Genomic DNA, 17362 nt, shown 5'->3' with positions numbered 1-17362 from the left:
ATGGTTTGAGCTAAAGACCCCCCTCCACAGTTCCTAAATTCTGGAGCAGACCTATAATCCTATATTGCAGAAATCCAGTTACCATGAGCAGAGAGATACCTCGCTGCCCCCCCCCACACACCCCACAAGACCCAGGAAAGGTTGTCCCAGCTCAGACAGGGCCTTGGCATCTGAAAGGAGGGATAGTTGCCTTGGTACCCACATTCCATGGAAAGGCCCTGCAAATGAGAACCTAATTATGGTGTTTTCTTCTCTGCCATGACAGACGTGTACTCAAAATACATTCTTGCTTTATGCTGTTAATGTCTTTTGCTTCAACTCTCTAGCTAAGCGCCTCTGAATATGTCAGTATGGAGGAGCCATCCTTACCCTTGCAGATGCATCATCCACCTTTTCCAGCATAAATGTTATTGTCTGTTTTGTTCTAATTACTTCTTAGGAAAAACACCTGCATTAGTGATAAGATGGTCTATAAACTATGGGCAGGGATACGTTAACGTTTTTCAGATTATTTGCTTGTTGTGCTCATTTTGTCTTGCTGCTAGGACCCATCAAGGCTTGGATGATACCCTTGCCATAGTTCCCCCCCACACACACACACGCACCCCACACTAATCAACCATATAACCTATTGTAATCTACTGTTTGGCGGTGCTTCACTGAGTCTTGAGTGCTTCACTAAGTCCCTCCCCTTTCATTCATACAGTGTCCAGACTTTGTTCCAACATCATTAAAAACACAATTTTGAAATAAGAATCCTTTAACTGCACTCCCTAAAGTGATGCTTCACTATTTTTCGGTAACAGTACTGCTAAAATAATTAACACCTACATTTACAGTCTAGAAGCACACATAATTGTGTAAGTTTTATTACATTGCTGTTCAGCTTTGGTCATCAGATGTGTTGACAGTTATTACCAATGTGGTAGTCCCTCGGATATTTTCAGTGGTTCACCAGCATGCACATACTCCCTCTATGTGCTGCCGTCTGGGCACAAGTAGCCAGCACAACAAACTCCTGGAGAACTACCAGGGACCACAGTAGGAATTTCTCAGTGAAGCATCTCGCTTTCTATTTAACATCCCACGTAACAGCCGCGCGTTCTGTGTGCGTCACAAAAACCCTTCTTGGAATTACTTCCGCCACACCCCGCCGCCCGCTATGTGTGCGTCAGAAAAACCCTTCCCCGAGCTAATTATTATATTCCGCACCTCACCTATTACTGTGTGCGTCACCCAAACCCTTCCCCTAACGACCGAGTGTGATTCACCCGCATCCCTCCCAAACGGAAAAAGGAATTGTACATCACTCAAATCTTCCCCCGATGGCCGAGTGTGCGTGTCCGAAATTTCTCCCCACCGGAAAAGGAGAACTCAGCAATACCCAAACCCCGCCCCAACTGACGGGGGAAATGTGCATCACCTAGCTCCTTCTGCCAACGGCCGAGAGTGCATAACCGAAATTTCGCCAAAACGGAAGCGAGGAAATGTGCATCACGCAAAATCTGTCCCCGAGGGCCGAGTGTGCACCACCCGAATCACCTCCCAACGGACAGGAAGTATGCATTCCCTTAATCCTCCCCCCAACATCCGTATGTGCATCAGCTGAATCCTTCCCCAACGGAAGTGTGGAGAAAAAAGGCATCCCCAAATCCTCCCTCACGGAGAGAGGGGAATGCGTATCACCCAAATTCTTCCCCCATGGCTTAATGTGCATCATCCAAATTCGTTTCCCATGGCTTAATGTGCATCACCCAAATTCTTCCCCCATGGTGACGTGTGCCTCAGAAAAATTGTTACACCACTGGTAGAGTGCTTAATATCCTACGCTTTCCTCCAACACCTGACTATGTATCACCTGAATCCTTTTTCCCACAACAGCAAATGTGCACCACCCAAATCTTTCCCTACTGACTGTGTGCATCATCCACATCCTTCGACCACTAAGGGAACATACATCACGCAGTTGCTTCACCAAATCAATTAGCCCCTCACCCTGCAACCTGTGGGCGAACCACAGAAAGAGATATGGGAGGGGGCATGAAAGGGGATGGGAAGCTTGAGGAGAGGGTGCTGGGTGGTTCCAGGAGATGCCCTAAAGGGGGAAGGGTTTGTGGGGGAGGACCCCTGGAGAGTACCAAGAAGGGACCCCAGAAGAATACCTTATCAAGCCAGGAACTCGCCGGCTTCCCACTCCACTTGCCTCAGGGCCTCTGTGCATTCTGATTGGCCTAGTGGTTGGCAGGGCGGGTGCTCACAGGGCAGCTGAGCCAACAGAGGCTGCAGGGAGGCTAAAGAGGGCTCCCCCCTGTGTGGGGTTAGGGGGGAAGGGGACATGAAGCCAGCTCTCTATCGGGTGAGACCAGGCAGCAAGTGTTGCTTGGGGCACATGACTAGAGAAAGGTTGGGGGAGCAGCAGAGTAGAGCCAATTGCTGCACTCCTTCCATTTTGAAATGTCACCCCCACAGGGGAAACACCCCCAGTTTGCACGCTCCTGATGCTTATGGTGCTATAACCTTTGACTCCATTGTGACTATAAGGATCATGTAGGAAAACTTATTTCCATACATAAGTAGGGTCTGAATGAATGCTTCACTAACAGCTACCCAGATTGGGAACGAGACCCTGGGTCTATCTATGTAAACAGTTTGATCCTGCTTTGCTTACAGTTCTTAGCTCTTCAGCAGATGGACCAGGATATTGCTCATTGTAATCAGCTTCACTTTGACTCCACACCAGCTAAGTTATCACTGAACACTGCTATGCAGTTTAAAAGGTGTTACTAATGTGAGACTAAGTAGAAATGCAGAAAAGCAAGACCAAAGAAAAGGGTTTCCATTTACCTAAGCGTTGGTGGTAATGTTCTGGACTGTCAGAGCCTCCTGAGAGTAAAGGGACAGCAGGTTTTCTGGTCAAGAGACTAAGCACCCTGAAGTATCTTGACCAGTATTCCATTTGAAACCAAGATGTTTTGTTAGTTGAAGAAGCTGTGTTTTCTTCTACCCTGCCTAAAAGCTAAAAGCACGGGAACCTGAAATCATTTGAGATGGTGTACCATTTCTGCCTAGCCTGCAAAAATATGAACATTAACAAACTGATGTGCAGCAGTTACAGCCAAGAAGTAGAAGACAGCACGTGGGACCTTATGGCCAGCAGAGTGGCAGCAGTGAACAGGTGCATGGTGAGCAACCTTCAGGGTGAGTGACATACCTCTTATCTCTCCTGCTCCAAGATAAAAGGTAAACTGTTCAGATGCACTTCTCCATTCTGGGTCTGCTCTGACCAAAGGCAGCAACAGTGAGTGGAGCATTTATGTGCATGCACCCAGTTAGTGGTGTTTTTGGAACATCAACTGATTTCCCAGCTGCTATTAAAGGTTTGTTTTCTATACTCAGACTCTATGCTTGTGAGGAAGTATTTCCTCTCAGGGATGCCCCAGGCTGGTAGGTACATTTCCCAGGTTACAGTAGTGGGGCTTTGGCAGGTTGGATTTTACTGATTGAAAGGAACCCCCTGAATATTGAACCCAGGTTGAGCTGCTGCTGGCTTCACCTGGAAGAAGGGTGACAGAAGTTATTTTACAAGTTATCAAAAACAGAATTTGAAAATAAAAATTCTTTAGCTGCACTGCCTAAATTGATGTTTCACTACTTTTCTTTAAAAAAAAGTGCTTCTCAAGTGATTAAAACCTACATTTACAATCTAGCAGCACACATGACTGTGTAGCTTATTATATCGTGCTTTATCATTGGTCTTCACATGTTGACAGTTGTTACCAAAATAGTAGTCTGTCAGATGTTTTGTGGTTCACCAGCATGCATGTACTCCCTCTGTGTGCTGCCCTGTCTTGGAACAGGTAACCAGCACAACAGATTCCTAGAAAACTCCCACTGACTTCAGAATCAGATAATGTATGAAGGCAGCAAGCCAGATTTATTGTCAGTGAAGTATGTTGCATCCTATTTAACATCCTATGTGACACACATTAAGGCAACAAAATGCTTCAACAGCCTCTAACTGAGGAATTGCTATTTTGGTGGAACAGAAAATAAAACTGTTGTACCAATAAAAATGTTTGCTTTTATTGAACAAGACATTACAGTGAAACGCATCACAATGCTATCTTTGCTGGCAGGAGAGACTCTTCGAAAGAATAAAAGCTTGCAGTTGTGATTAGATTCTATTACCAGACTGAAAATTGTGGGGGTGGAGAGGGGTGAAGTGTAGCAAAAATCGAAGATTCCCAGAGAGTGAAAAGGAAGGTATGGGTGTGAAGGAGGCTTGCTTGATAAAGGATTGTGCAAGTGCTACAGAACAGGTCAAGCCCAAATCTGCTCATTTCACAGCTTGAGTAAAAGACTCAAACATCTCAGATTTGTTTTTCACAATCATTATCATGTGGGCAGAACCATCTTTGTTGGTCTGCCTCTATGTTACTCAACGCTCCTCTTGCCTCAAGAAGTCCACTGTAATACACAATGCACAGAAAAGAGCCTGTTAAATTCCACCTCAATGATGAGACTTCACTAACACACACGTTGCAGCACATCCAATCCCTTTTTCATTGATCCTGTTAAGACACACATCTCTGCAAGCACTATAAATATGGTAAGTGTGAACAGGAACAAAAATACAGTTGTGGCTTGTACAGCAGCTTTGAGAGGAAATCATTCTAACTAGCCCACCCTTCTCCAGAGGGGGCAACTGATATTCAGAAAGGTCTGGGTCTCCTAGCCCGTCACAGCTACTATGACAGGCCAAGCAGTTGGAGACCAAAGCCTTTTAAATCCCCCCTCCAGCACTGTGCTGCAAGCTCAAACCAATACTCACAGCTGAGACTTTGGTAGGAACGTAACAGCCATACTGGGTCAGACCATAAGCCCATCAAGCCCAGTATCCTGTCTTCCAAGAGTGGCCAATGGCAGGTGCCCCAAAGAGAATGAACAACAGGTAGTCATCAAGTGATCAGTTTCCTGTTGTCCATTTCCAGCCTCTTGCCAATAGAAGCTAGAAACACCCTTCATACACATCCTGGCTAATAACCATTGATGGACCTATTCCCCACGAATGTATCTAGTTATTTTTTAAACTTCACTACAGTCTTGGCCTTCACAACATTGTCCACTGGTACCATTGTCCAAGAGGCACTGAGGGCTTCCGGCCCTGATCCCTTCATCCAAAACCCTTCCCCTCTTCAGAGCATAGAGCAAGCCCCTCCCCCAAACTTCTTGTCAGCTTCCCTGCAGACAGATGTCATTCTAGCTGTTATGGAATTGCTCACCGGCCACCACAACAGGGCTAGGTCCGACTCTAGGATCCTGCAAATACTACATTAAGGGCCCGATCCAAAACACAGGTTTATTGATGTACAGAAGTACAGCTCGAGCTGGGTGCCTCCAGGGAGGGACCCCGCCTTGCAGAAACCATTAACAATTATACCCTCACAGTTTGTAACACCGCCCATGCCCCTGCCCGGAGTCCAATCCCCTAATTTGAGTAGGGGTCTTCACTCTTCCTAATTGGATAGATCCAGGTGCTGGGAAGATGATCTTGCTGTAGACGCCCAATCATCTTCAAGCAATTGTTATCCAAACTCCTTGCATTCCTCTCTCATTGCCGTCTTTTCAAACTCCTTTTCTGCTCATCAAGAACCAGTTTCTACTGATTTTCCAGCCGCCTCCCTATTATTCTGCTCATGTCAGCCTGACCTGGGCCTAAGGCTTCAACAAATTTGGTGACTAGTGCTAAGCTAGGAGAACAAAATTTCTTATAACATTTCTTAAAGAATGTATACTTCTTAAAGCATGTATACCAGTGATTCCCCATAACACTAGCAGACATTTAATTGCTGACAGTAAGGAGGGAAACCAAGGCTCAAGTACCTGATGATAGTAGTTTCCACCCTCTTCTCTATGAGCCCACCTATGTATGAGTATCTTCCCTAACCCCATGAGTACACAGTCCTATTGGACAGGGTCCTGCAATGCCTCTTACTGCCCTACCCCTACTCCACCCCTTCATCCAAGCCACCACTATCACACAGCACCCTGCACCCCCGCTGTGCTTGGCCACCACTCCACCAAAGCCCCTGACCCACCCCACCCCCTCTGCTCACTCCACTTGTCCCTGTCTTGTCCCTTCCACTTGTTCCCCAAGCAAAAGAACCTGAAGTAATAGCAAAAAACATGGTGACAGAGCATGATTGAACCCCTGACCGTAGTAGCAAGGAGGAAGCGCAGGAACATACCCCACTCTGCTTTCCCAGATCCTAGCCCATGTGCCTCTACTTCTCAGTATCAGACAGAGCAGGTGGTGGTTTTACCCCTTCCCTAAGCCTCCTTCCGCACACAACAGCTGTGGCTGAATCGCTCTGCTACTCACCACCAGTGACTGCACAAGAAGGCCTAACTACCCTGTCAGCATCAGGGCCCCATTTCGTCATCCTGGGCTCTACAAACCATGCACTCCGTGGAGGTTTCCACAACTCCGGCGCCTCTTGGCCCCTGCCTCCCCGGCCCCATCCCTCAGGCGTGGGAGCACAAGTCCCTCTATGCCACGCCCCGTATGGTTGTCCCCTAGACTGGCAGGCTGCCCTGAGCCCAGCCCCATACTGTCTGCACCGCCCAACCCTCTTCATCGGTGTGCTGGGCACCACGGCACCCACCCCGATCACTGAGCAACTCTAACCTTTCACCGACCTACACCCACTGCACCCGGCCACGCGTTGGGTGCACATCACAAAATCCCTTCCCCGAGCATGCGGGCGAGCGAACAAAGTGGCACCACACCTCGCCGGTCATCGACCAAATCCTGCCCCCGAGGGCGCAACGTGCACCACCCAACTCTTTCCCATGGGATTGGAATGTGCATCACCCAAATCGTTCCCTGATGGAGGAATTTACGGTACCCAAATTTTACCCCGTGGCGCAATGTTCATCACTCAAATCATTCCCCCAGTGGTGGAGTGCTCATCACCCAAATGCTTCCCCAAATGCCGGGCTGAGCATCAGACAAATCCTTCCTCCAACGGTGGCGTGCGCATCACCCAGATCCTTTGGCCACTAGCTGAATGTACATCATTTATTTTCTTCCCCCCAATCCTTTGTGTGTGTAGCCAACCAGGCTCGGGTTCCCCAGAGACGAGGCTGCACCCAGAAGGCGAGTGCTATATTTGGTTTAATGAAAGCGCGTGACACCCACGACGGGAGCCCCGGAGACGCCGCAGTCACCAGTGGGGAAAAACCCGACGCGTCGGAGCTTCGCTCGGGGAGAGGCTCAGTAACAGGCCTCCTAACATTAGCTGATAAAGCTGAGCTCATTAACATAAGATTGCCTAAAATTGCCTATGCATTCCTTATCACTATCTCTTGTGGCCTACTGCCAGCGTAGCCTTGAAATCTTGGCAAGCGCGGCTTGTTCTGCAGCTGTTCCCATGGCAGTTTGCAGCTTTCACCTTGCACAGACTGGTCTGTTTAGATTCTCCTGAGGAGTCACAGAGGGGTCGATCTGCTCTCATGAGACCGTTACAAACTCTTCTCGCACCCTACAGTGTGCATAATTCAAATCCTTCCCCGTGACTCTGTGTGCAGCACCCAAATATTTCCTGCAATAGTTGTGTCCCCCTCCATGCATAAATCACCCAAATCTTCTACAAATTAACTGTAGCATATGCATAGGATGCATCACCATAGCCATTCCCCCAACAGGCTGGTACCCCACCCCAGCCCCATGATATCTGCATTATTCCAAACTCTCCCTGTAACTAGTGTTTCACAGAAGCAACTAATGATCACGTGCATCACCACCCACTCAACTCCCTTCTCCAGTAAGATATAGTGCACTGCACACACGCTTACCTTGGTATAACTGTGTGCCCTCCAAACACTTAGCATGGGGATACTGGGTGCAGTAACCCTAATCAGGTTCACCACCCTAATCCTTCCCTCACCTTTACCACACAGAGTCACCACTGCGACAGCTGTTTACATCACCCACCCTTCCCCAACTTGCTGTGCATTGCTGCAGCTACACACATACCAACCCAATTTACTAGTGTACATTACTGAAGCTGCCCCTACTATGGCTACCCTCCTGGTGACACCCCAACATGTTCACCATGTGCCTCATCCAACTTATATACTCCCATAGCCAATATGGTACCACACCACTCCTGTAATCACCATGTACAGTTCCCAACACCCAACCTCCCACCTGTCTTTAGGCAAGCTGCTTATTTTCTGTAGCTTAGAGTACTTGCTATTTCTCATCATATCCTAGAATAATGTCCTGAGGTCATAAAAAGGACCCTCACCCAGATAAAAGGCAAGGGCAAAATCTCTACGACTAGTGGATAAACTCTGCAGCTATTGGATTCTCCAGGTGTCAGTTTAGGGGATCTAGCAAAGAGCTGCTAAATTGACTGCTGCACACACACTCATCAACCCTGGTACTTCACCAGAACAAAGAGGTTGAGGTAAGTCAATGAGAGTCTCTACAGTCCTTCCCCAGTACTTAAGTTTCCATTTGGTCTTACGCTGCATATCACTACCCAGCTTCCATCCCTAGTGATAGGCTCAGGGCAGCTGCTCCGACTTTGGGAGCTGACACAACTCAGCCATTATACTAGTACAGGCCCCTGCATCTTGCCACACCCTTCGTATACGAGCCCCATGCCCTAGTCAGAATTCTTCCTTCAGAGGACCAGAGTAATGATTCAGAGGGGTAGCCGTGTTAGTCTGGATCTGTAGCAGCAACGAAGGGTCCTGTGGCACCTTATAGACTAACAGAAAAGTTTAGAGCATGAGCTTTCATGAGTTAACTCACTTCTTCAGATGCTGGTCCTGGAAATCTGCAAGGCCAGGTATAAATAGGCCAGAGCAAGGCTGGGGATAACGAGGTTAGCTCAGTCAGGAAGGCTGAGTTGTATTGTCATCAGTAGATCTGGAGGTGTGAACTCCAAGAGAGGGGAAGCTGCTTTTGTATTTAGCCAGCCATTCACAGTCTTTGTTTAATCCTGAGCTGAGGGTATTGAATTTGCAGATGAATTGTAGCTCATCAATTTCTCTTTGGAGTCTGGGCTTTCAGAATCATGACATCGATGCTCATGGTTCCTGCTCTGTCCAGGACTTCCAGGTTCATAACTCTGTCCTGCCATCGAATGTGCAATATTGACCTCAGGCTGCGTGTGTGGAAGTGCTCCAACAGTTTTATATGTTTTCTGTACAAGATCCAGGTTTCACAGCCATACAGGAGACTGGTCAGGACTACAGCCTTGTACACTTTCAGTTTAGTGGACTGTTGGATAGTGCGCTGATTCAACACTCGCACTCTCAGATGTCCTAGTGCCCGGCTGGCCTAGCAGATTCTGGCATTGATTTCTTTGTCAAGGGAACCATTATTGGCAATCACACTGCCAAGGTACTTGAACTCCTCTACTGTTTTTAACTCTGTTCCTTCAATAAAGATTGAAGCGGGGAGAAAAGCAGTTCCTGGAGCGGGTTGAAACAGTACCTTGGTCTTTCCTAGGCTGATGGTCAAACTGAAGAGGCAAGCGGCATCGGCAAACTTGTTGACGATGAGCTGAGATCAGATTCCTTGTGTGCCATAAGTGCACAGTCATCATCATAAAGGGCTTCAAGAATGAGCCTCTCAAGCGTCTTGGCTTTAGCATTCAGACGACAAAGGTCAAAAAGTGACCCATCAAGTCTGTATTTTATGAAGACTCTATGGTCCAGGTCCCTAACTGCGTGGCTGAGAATGCATGTGAAATAGAGGTTGAATAACACTGGGGCCAGCATGCACCCTTGCTTCACACCATTGGACGTCTCAAATGGATCTGAGGAGTTGCCATTTGAAAGAACAAAGCCAGTCACGTCCTCATGGAACAGGCGTATGAGGTTAACAAACTTTCTCGAGCAGCCAAGTTTTCCCAGGATAATCCACAGGGCTTCTCTGTTGACGGTGTCAAACACCTTGGTCAGGTCTATAAAGACAGCATACAGATCCAAGTTCTGCTCTATGCACTTTTCCCAGACCTGATGAACAGCAAAGATCATGTCATTGGTGCTGCAGCCTGGGCAAAAACCACACTGTGCCTCTGGTAGGTTCTCTTCTGAGATGCTGGTGATCAGACACTTGAGGATGACTTGAGCTAAGATCTTCCCTGCAGTACAGAGAAGGGAGATGCTCTTGTTCGATGACTTCAATGCCAGGGACAGCAAGGACTGGAGGACCTAGAAAGGGGTGCTGGGGCATCATGGTGTTGGTAACATGAATGCCAATGGCTGCCTTCTGCTGAGCTTGTGTGCAGAAAACGACTTGACAATTATCAACACTCTCTTCAGAAAAGCCAGTAAATACAAGACCACATGGATGCACCCAAGATCAAAACAGTGGCACCTGACTGACTATGTCATAAGTTGCAGGCAGGACATTCGAGATGTTAAGATCACCAGGGCCATGCAGGGAGCTGAGTGCTGGACTGATCATTGACTCGTCAGATCAGTCCTTATGCTACACATCACACCACTGCATCGCAAAAAGCTCAAGGTTGTCAGACCATCCTTCAACATCAGGAAGCTGCAACATACTGGTCATCGTGAGAAATGTGCAGCCTGCCTTGATGAAGTGCTGACATCCCATGGACCTCTGACTGGAGACCCAACACAAAAGTGGGACCAGTTCAAAACCCTGATGACGGAGTCAGCCAAGTCAACACTAGGACTAAAAAAGAGAGTTCACCAAGACTGGTTTGATGAAAATGACGAGGCCATCATGAAGATCTTTGAGAAAAAACAGAATGCATTTCTGCTATGGCAAAACAATCAGTCCTCAATCTCCAAATGTGATTGTTTAAAACACCTTCAGAGCCAGGCACAAATAGCACTTCGCAAAATGCAAGATGAGTGGTGGGAGAGTAAAGCTGATGAAGTCCAATACTACGCTGACATCAAGAACTCCGAGATGTTCTTCAGTACTATCAAAGCTATATATGGACCTTCAAAGCCAAGAACTACACCTCTCCTGTCTACAGATGGCATGACCCTTCTGAGGGAGAAGAACAGCATCAACAATAGGTGGAGAGAGCACTTCAGCAACCTTCTCAACAGACCCTCCATTGTCGACCCTGTGGCCCTAGACCAGATCCCTCAGATACCCCCAATAGACAGTCTTGACCTGCCCCGTACAATGGATGAGGTCAAAAAGGCACTCAGCCAGACCAGCTCTGGCAAAGCCCCTGGGATGGACAGTATCCCTGCTGAAATTTTCAAAGCGGCTGGACCAGCGTCACTTGAAGCCTTTCACAACATCTTGATCAGCATTTGGGAAGAAGACATGCCTGAAGACTTTAGGTATGCCACGATCATCTGGCTCTTCAATAACAAGGGCAACAAAGCTGAAATCTGGCAGCGCTATGCAAACTGTAACTCCCAGGAAGAGCCGCTCGACAGCACCTGTCCAATCCACCAGCGTGCCTCCCATGATGACCTAGGGCCCACAGAAGCTGATGGAAGATGGAGGCTGCGAGCACTCAGACTCCCGTCATGCCCTGGGCCCCGCAGTGTCTGATGGGAGATGGAGGCAGCAAGCACACCATCTCCCATGGTACACCAGATCCCACAGTGGCTGATGGGAGAAGTAGTAAGTAGGCACTCCATCTCCCATGGAACCCTGGGTCCCGCAGTGGCTGATGGGAGATGGAGGCGGTGAGCACTGTAGCCAAACACGGCAACTTCTCTGAGCCCTAACGTGGGAAAGAAAACCACTACCGGGTCTCTACCAGCCCCCCCTTCTGTCACCTGGCAGGGGAAACAGCCCCTGGGCGATGGAAGCGGCTCCTGAGCAGCAACCCTACCGGCACCCGCGAGGAGATTTCAGCAGATTCATTACGTTCCCACTCACTGCTTCCAGGGAGCTGCATGCGGTGCGTTCTCTGACTGCCCCGGGGCGTCTCAGCTTGTCAATGGGAAACTCTCTCTGCATTACGAGATAGTGCTGCTGCAGGGGGGAAACGACACACAGTGCGTGTTACATCAGCTGGCAACCAGGTGTCACTGCTGCACCGAGTGGAACACAATCCACCACTCACCTCATTGACCACAGGGTGGCACTGCCGCTCCATGGGAAACAGACTGTGCATGGCTGAGCCTGGCCACATGGTGGCAGGGACTGTGTATCACTGTTTCTGGCCATGGGCTGGTGCTGCCGCTCCAAGGAAGAAAGACTATGCAATACTGGGCCTGGCTGCAGGGTGGCACTGGCACTCCATGAGACACACTCTGCATTACTGTGCCCGGCCACTGGGTGGCTATGCCGCTCCATGGGAGGTGATCACATTGATGCTGATTGCCCAAGGAGCGGGTGTGGTTGTCATAGTGGGGTTGAATGTCCAGGGCTGGATGAGATCATGTGGGGACCTTTGTGCTTGTGCAGGAAGCCTCAACATTCCCTCCAATTTTTTCCATCTGTGTGAAATAAATTTTGTTCTATGCAGAGAAGCTTGTGCATATGTGCACCACCCATAGAAACACACACTGCTAGCTAGGCATGCTCTGCTAATAGCCAAGCAGCATCCACATCTGTCCTGGGCTGTCATCCTAACACTCAGCATACAGTGAACCTCAGAGACGGGAGAGGATCCTACCCATTCTGCTAGCATCAAAGAAGTCCCTCACCAGGCCTCTAGGGCAGGATCAACCCCTGTACTTTGGCCAAAGTGTAAAAAAGCCACAGAAACGTAGGACCAGGACTTGTTTATGTGCTTACTGCATTATACACATGATCTGCCAGAGTCTTAAGAGGAATAAACAAAGTTTAATTTTGATAAGTGAGCAGCCTGACACCTTGCTGAGCAAGTCTTTACACGCAACTTGTCACATACTGGTTAAAACGGCAGGTAAGGTAATGATGCATGGGGCGGGCGGATGTTTGGGATTGTGTGTTGGCAACCCAAGCATATTTAAGGCTTATATTTGAGGTTTGGATTTGAGACGGGTTGTGGGGGCCCTGATAACTGATGGGATGAAAAGTGGGGCCGGACCTAAAAAGTTTCCTCACCCCGGTCTAACTCAGGAATGTCAGATCACGACTTGTTTGTAAGGAATCAGTTACTTCACAGACACACCTGTACCTGCACAATTGAGACCCCCCGCCTGTATCCCCAGAGTGTGGGTCTGCAGGGGCCATGAGGTGAGTGGCAGTGGAAGGTTTCAGCCTTTCAGTGACTTCTGGCAGGGGAGTGAGACCTTCATCTGTGCGGGCTCCCCTCTGCCCCTGCCCCAAGTCACAGCTTGGGGGTGGCCCCCACTAGGGGGAAGGGGCTGGGGTCCCCAGCCCCAGCTCTGAGAGGTGGGCACATCTCAGCTCCACCTTCCCTTTTGTCTGCAAGACAGAGGTGTCACCTGGGTTACCTTCAGCAGGATCCCCACACCCTCTGTGAGCCACATACACACATATACATACGTATGCTGTTGCAAAAAAAGCAAACATGATTCTGGGATGCATTAGCAGGTGTGTTGTGAACAAGACACGAGAAACCATTCTACCGCTCTACTCTGCGCTGGTTAGACCTCAGCTGGAATATTGTGTCCAGTTCTGGGCACCCCAATTCAAGAAAGATGTGGAGAAATTAGAGAAGGTCCAGAGAAGAGCAACTAGAATGATAAAAGGTCTGGAGAACATGACTTATGAAGAAAGGCTGAAAGAATTGGGCTTGTTTAGCTTGGAAAAAAGAAGATTGAGGGGGGACATGATAGCGGTTTTCAGATATCTTAAAGGGTGTCATAAGGAGGAGGGAGAAAACTTGTTCTTCTTGGCCTCTGAGGAGAGAACAAGAGGCAATGGACTTAAACTGCAGCAAGGGAAGTTTAGGTTGGACATTAGGAAAAAGTTCCTAACTGTCAGGGTGGTCGAGTACTGGAATAAGTTGCCAAGGGAGGTTGTGGAATCTCCCTCGCTGGAGATATTTAAGAACAGATTAGATAGATGTCTATCAGGGATGGTGTAGATAGTGGTCGGTCCTGCCGTCGGGGCAGGGGACTGGACTCGATGGCCTCTCGAGGCCCCTTCCGGTCCTAGTGTTCTATGATTCTATGATTCTATGATTCCCCACTACATCATATCTGCTCAGACCCACTTCTGCCAGCTTCTTTTTTGGTGGGCCTCCTGGATGATTCCTCTACAACTGCAGCAGAAAAAGCTCAGGATGAACCATCAATACACCAAGCTCTTTGGCTGTGAGTAATCTTGCTTCTCTCCTAGCCTCCCTCTCCTATCCATATCGGTCCCACTCACTGGCCAGAGACTGAGTGAATAGTGTTAGAGCTTTCCCATTATGTCTCCTGCCCCACACAATTTGTGTTCTTTTCTAATTTCCCACAGCTCCCTAGACCAGACCTGTGGGGAAGCTCACCTAGAATGCCTGGCCCATGTTCTGTAGGAGACAGCATGAGCGAAGGTAACAAAAATGAAGAGACAGATTGTTTTGGCTAGAGAAGACAGAGGGAAAGAAACATACCAGTGGGAGGAAGCAAAGCAAGTAAGCAACTGTACCTCAAATCATCCTCCTTCATCCATCTGCTGAGGCCGACACACTGCTTCTGCGCAAAGAAATTAGCAGAATCTGATAATGGTGACCTGGTCTCCCTTGTTCCTACTAGTCAGGAAGCGCTGCTTACAAACCCAGCCCTAGTTAACAAGACATCCCTACCTGAAGCCAGGAGGGCCATGAACAGAATCCTCTCCAAACCAGACACTTATCCCACTCACGCTGGGGGCTGCTCAGCTCCCATCTGGCTGGCTCTCAAGCTCCTTTTTCCACAGCATGAGATGGGAGTGGACTGATCGCTCACTTCTTTTACCTTGGTAGTCAACCCAGAGCAAGGGAGTATAACAAACCAACCAGTTAGTATATCAGTTGGCAATATTGCATAACCTCTTTCTCTCGCATCTAACAAATTGCGGGGCTCTGCCATCAGCTGTTCCCCTCCCATTACCCCGTAGGACCACAATGAGAAAGGAGCTCATTACACCTTCATCCAAAATAATCACTTTGCATAGCAGACTATTGTTTCCTCCCCAGACTCAATTCCACAAGGCTCTTTGCCTGAACAGGAAGCTGACAGCCTGAAAAGAATCCTACAGTGAGTATAGATGAATAATTCAAAAAGCTGACTACGTACACAGCCAGTCATAAGAAGGGCAGGAAGCTGAGGATTGTTCACGTCTCCTTAGAAGAATGTCCAAGCTGCGCATATTCTTGTCTGGCTGCAGATCCTGGATGAGTCTCCTGCAAGCAGAGCAGAAAAAAGCCCAGCATGAACCATCCGTACACTAAGCACTACTTGTGTGTGAAATCTTGCCTTCATGCCTGCCTCCCTTTAACATTGTTAACAATCCCACTTAATGAATAGAATTCTGCCGTCACAGCCCCTCCCAGGCGTGATTTATGTCCCTTCCTCTTTCCCCCTCTCTCCTGAGCCCATGCCTGTGGGAATGTATGCCTAGAATGGCTGCCCACATCTTGAAGGAAACAACACAAGCAGAGACAGAAACACAGAGAGTGTGAGCCAACACACTAGAGGAGAGAGAGAAGGAGTGGGAAACATTTGGCAGGAATGCAAGCAACTCACCACCTGCACTCATCATCTTACCTCCATCTATCTGAGAAGGAGGACACACTGCTTCAGCCCAGAGAAACCAACAGTCCCTGAAAATGGGGACCTTATTTGACTTGCAATGACTGTTGCTAGTTGGGAAGCTCTGTTTACACACCCAGGCATCCCAACCCACATCTAGGTGGGCCACGAGCAGAGGCACTGCCAAACCAGACACATATTTCACAACGGTGTCTGCTCTGCTTCCAGCTGGATAGCTCTTGCCTGTCATCAGTATTGATTGGGTTCTTGCTACTCTCCGCCCTCAACTTACTGCTTAGTCTTAATTAGTTATATGGAAGGCAGAAGTTAAGGGATGCTCATTTTTGCTTAGATGGGTATCAAGGCTGATTGGACCCAGTTGTATCAGCTTCTACTCTGGCTGGGGCTCTGGACAATTGCTTTGCAAACACAGCTCAAAACAAACAAACAAACAAAAAAAAACCCCAAGCATGAATCATCACTACACAGAGCTCCATGGTGATTTTAATCTTGCCCAAGTCTGGGAACTGGCGACCAAGCTGCATAACGTTGAATGGGTGCTGGTTCAGGGCAGGCTATAACGTCCTGTAGAAAAAGATGATGGGGCCGAGGTTGAGGGAGAAGGTTGAAGTACACAGGGGGGCGAGGGGGAGGGGTGTTGGCGATGAAGGAGAAAAGGGGACTGAGGGGCCCTGCAGGTGGAGGGATGGATTTGTGGGAGGGTGGATATTGAGATGCAGGTTAGGGAGAATTGAAAGAGGAGAAAGGGGCACTGGAGAGGCCACAGATAAAGGGATGGACAGGGGTACATTTTGGGTTGGGTTGTCGGGGCAGGGATGGAGCAGGTTGTGGTGGGCTGGGGAGGCTGAAGGGCCCTGGAAATGAAGGCTGGAAGGGTAGGGATGGGGGAAAGATAACATTTGGGGTTCAGGATGGGGTGAGCTAGGGAGGTGTTAGTGAGAGTTGGTGGCTAGGGGATCCTATTAATGGAGAAATGAACTGGGGTGGTGTCAGGGTAGCAACTGGCAGGCTGGGGGGTATTGGAGAGGGAGGGAAAACTGAGGGGTCCCACAAATAATTGCATAGAGGTGGATGGGTCAGGAAGTGCAGGTTGGGGTATGGCTGTAGAATGGAGGGGGCCACACCTGTCTTGATAGTAGTGGGGAGGAACAGGGACTGTGCGGGGTGGGTTGCCTACCAAAGGGAAAAAGGGGAGGTCTGAAGGGTCCCACAGCTGGCTAGACATGGGTGGCAGAGGATTACAGGCTGGTGTTTGGCTAGGGAAGAAGGGCTGAGGGAGCACATGGGTGGCAGTGCAGAAGAAGGGAGCGCAGCTTGGGGGCCTGGATGGGGAAGGGGGGAAAGGGGGCAGAGGAATCGCAATATTGACTGGTTAGGTATGGGAGAAGGGGGTGCAGGTTGGGGCTGGATAAGAAACAGAGGAAAGCAAGGGGACTGAGGAGTCCCACAAATAGCAGAATGCAGGGGCAAAGAGTGCAGGTGAGGGGTTAGCTGGAGAACGGAGGAAAAGTGGGGCAGAGAGGTCCCACCACTGGCTGGATGTGGGGCAAGGAGTGCAGGTAGGGTGCTGCCCGGGAAGTGGAGTATGGAGGGCTGTGTGGTCACACTCCTAGCTGGACAGGCACGTGGAGGGAGAAGAGTTCACAGCTGGGGAAGGGAGGAACAAGATGCCCCCAGGCCGCGCTGCGCCTGACACGTGCCGCTG

The sequence above is a fragment of the Carettochelys insculpta genome, chromosome 23 (assembly GCF_033958435.1).
Source record: "Carettochelys insculpta isolate YL-2023 chromosome 23, ASM3395843v1, whole genome shotgun sequence".
Lineage (NCBI taxonomy): Eukaryota > Metazoa > Chordata > Testudines > Carettochelyidae > Carettochelys > Carettochelys insculpta.
The sequence above is the reverse complement of the archived record's forward strand: the minus strand, read 5'-3'. Positions refer to the sequence as shown.